Here is a 3,511-nt window from a genome sequence, read left to right on the forward strand (position 1 = left end):
ATTTTATGAAAATTCGTGGCCAGGTGCAGTGGCTTATGTCTGTAATCCCAGCACTTTGCAAGGTGGAAGTGGGAGGATAGTTTGGGCCCAGAAGGTCTATACAAGCCTGAGCAACATAGAGAAAGCTTCTCTATACAAATAAAAAATAAAAAATAAAAAATAAATTAGGTGGGCCTAGTGGCATGCACCTGTAGTTCCAGCTACACCAGAGGCTGAGGTAGAATTGCTTGAGCTCAGGTAGTTCAGGTTGCTGTGAACCATGATTGCGCCACTGCACTCCAGCCTGGACAATTGAGTGAGAGTCAAGCTCAAGGAAAAGAAAAGAAAAGAAACATGTAGTATTAGGACTGGTGCACCTTTCTAATTGTATGATATACTTCAATGAAACGTTTAAAAATAATAATCTGAAATAAGTTAAAAATTAAAGAAAAGGGGAGATAAGAGATACGGAAAAATTAGAAGCCAATAATTAGATGGAGGATTTAAATATTGACATATCATATAACACTACTTAGTTTGGTATGAAATTATTGTTTGTTTTATTCTTCTAGACCCTAAGCATGCAAATGGAAGTTGGTTTCATTGAATAATGGATTTAGATAGCAGAAATCTCTGAATCACAGTTTGCAGGTTATAATGTGCTTTCACTTATCTCTTTTGGCAGCATCCAGCTACACTATTGTGGGTGGGTGGGTCAAATGGTGGGTGTTTGTGGAAGGCAAGTGGAAAGAAAAGGTGTAATTTCTGTTTTAAGAAAATAAATAAGCCGGGTGCAGTGGCTCACACTTGTAATCCCAGCACTCTGGGAGGCCAAGGTGGGCAGATAACGAGGTCAGGAGATAGAGACTATCCTGGCTAACACGGTGAAATCCCGTCTCTACTAAAAAATACAAAAAATTAGCCGGGTGTGGTGGCGGGCACCTGCAGTTCTGGCTACTCTGGAGGCTGAGGCAGGAAAAGGTGTGAATCTGGGAGGCGGAGCTTGCAGTGAGCAGAGATCATGCCACTGTACTCCGGTCTGGGCTACAGAGGGACACTCTGTCTCAAAAAAAAAAAGAAAAGAAAGAAAAAGAAAAAAGAAAAAGAAAATAAATGAAAGACTTGGGGAAATAAATTATCAAATTCTCTTAGGTAAATAATAATGGCAGCCTAAATTTACTATTTTGTTCCAGTTGATTTTTGTGTGTTGTGCTGCTGGATAACTTTGAACTGAGTAAAACAAAGTCACATCATGATGGTGTAGGCATATCATTAAAGAAAAGTTGAGAAAGGAGGATAGGCTTTTCTTAACAGAAGCTTGTTGTAGGAAATTTCACTAAAGTTGTCTAATAAGGTTTAAAATTAGTACTTTAGTATCCCATACATTCGTTTATAAATATTACAAGGGCTAAAGAAACATCTCAGGGAGTACTAATTTTGATTTTATTATCTAATTTTTCTTCAGGGAAAATTCCAGGAAAATAAGCTATCGGTAAACAAACAATTAGGTTTGGCTCCAGAATTGATATCTGCAATCAAAAATGTCAAAAAAATACTTGTTCTTTACGACATCAAAGTATTCTATGACTTTTATAATTAAACTAGTAAAGCATGGTGGTATGAGGACAGTCAGAAAATAAGGACAGGAAAAATACATAAAGTTATGGTAATATATTAAATGAAAAAACACAGAATAACATGGAAATATAGTAAATTGCTTAATACAAACTCTATTTAGCAAAATAGAGTTTCTTTTATTAAGCTTCCTCCACTAAGCTGTGTAATTCACTTTTTGCACAAAAACAAAATCCAGTGTGAATTAAAAATAAACTCAAAATAAAACCATGTGACTTTCAGTAACAAAATTATGGACTCTTTTTTTTATTTTTTGGTTAAATTTTAATAATATAACACGGGGAAACAAGTACTTGAATTTTGCTTATGAAGTATGAGCTACTGAAATTGTCTAAAATGAAATGACAATACTTATCAAAAATTAACAGAACAAATTTTTGTACTGCAGTTTCATTTCTATTAATATACCTAGAAAAATGCTTGCACAGATATGAATATATATATGTATGTATATATGTGTGTGTGTGTGTATACAGACACATTAATTTATTCATCAGTCATAATGATACCCCAAACCATTGACTGGATCTCATAGGTCTAGTAACAGATGAGCTGTTACCTTTATGAAGAAACTATTTCAATCAAATTTCAAGCCTCGTCTTTGGAACAGAATATTTTTACTATCTCATCTCTAATGTGCTTGGTCTTTATCCCATAGATAAAGGGGTTGAGGAATGGTGGGACTAGTAGGTAAAGACTGGACAAGGTGATGTGTACATATGATGGGATATAAGATCCAAATCTGTGAGTAAAAAATGAAAAAAAAGCAAGGAGATAGAATTGGAAGAAGACACATATATGGGGAATACATGTATTAAATACCTTAAGTCATGCCCCTTTCAGAGGCAGGTGAAAGACAGTGATAAATATTTGAATATAGGTGAGGGTGATGAAAATGAAGTCAAGCCCACCAACAATAAATGCTCCAAGGATGCCATAGAACTTATTAATGTAAACATCCTCAGTGGCAAGATTCACAAGGGCCATGTGTTCACAGTAAGTGTGGGATATTAACTTGGTTCGGCAGATTTTCAGACAGCATTTTATAAGCAATAGACATGGAATTACCAGAATGACAGGCCGCAATGTCACTCCAACTACAATATAAGTGACTAGCTGTCGAGTGAATACCATAGCATGCCTCAGAGGATAACAGATCACTACATAGCAGCCCAGAGCCATGGCTAGCAGGATTCCTGATTCAATGCCTTGAAATGTGTGGATGAGCCACATCTGAAAGGGCAAGCATCAAAATATATCTCTGGCAAATGGAACCAAAAAATACCAAGCATCTTGGGCACAATACTGGTGCTAAGTGAAATGTCTGTGGCTCCTAACATGGCCAGGAAGATATACATGGGTTCCTGGAGGCTTGGCTCAGATTTGATGATGATCAAAACCAGAGAATTTCCAATCAGAGCAATGATGTACATAGCACAGAATGGAATCCCAATCCAACACTGTACAGATTCCAAACCGGGGATCCCAATAAATGTCAGCACAAAGGGCATGAACAAGGTACCATTTGTAATAGGCAGAGCCATTCAGGGGTCTTCTTAGAAAGGGGAGAGAGTTTGCCAAGCTGTGATTCTCTGTACTGTTATATATTTTATGCTTATCCAATCACAAAGTTGTTGAATAGCAAAAGTAAGAGAACCAACACCATCAGTTTACTTATCTTTTTTTAAATGAATGAAAAAAAATGCCAATATAGAGACCCATAGAAAGGTTCACCAGTTTACACTTTAGCAAAATCATCCAGCCACACACAGTGATATCCACAGTGTGAAGACTTTTGGACATCATCTCTGAGAAGAGGCCAATATGATCAACCTTCTTAGTGGTGCTTTCCTTCTTCCCCAATTCCATTTTCTCTTTCCTCTTGTAACTTGTTCAT

At 36.6% G+C, this 3,511-nt stretch overlaps 1 pseudogene; it reads right to left on the bottom strand.

Annotated features, from left to right (window-relative positions):
* Window positions 1–2,245: 2,245 nt before the first annotated feature.
* Window positions 2,246–3,158, bottom strand: LOC104662347 (annotated as a pseudogene).
* Between the last annotated feature and the right edge of the window lie 353 nt (window positions 3,159–3,511).

Source organism: Rhinopithecus roxellana, chromosome 15, assembly GCF_007565055.1.
Source record: "Rhinopithecus roxellana isolate Shanxi Qingling chromosome 15, ASM756505v1, whole genome shotgun sequence".
Taxonomy (NCBI): Eukaryota; Metazoa; Chordata; class Mammalia; order Primates; family Cercopithecidae; genus Rhinopithecus; species Rhinopithecus roxellana.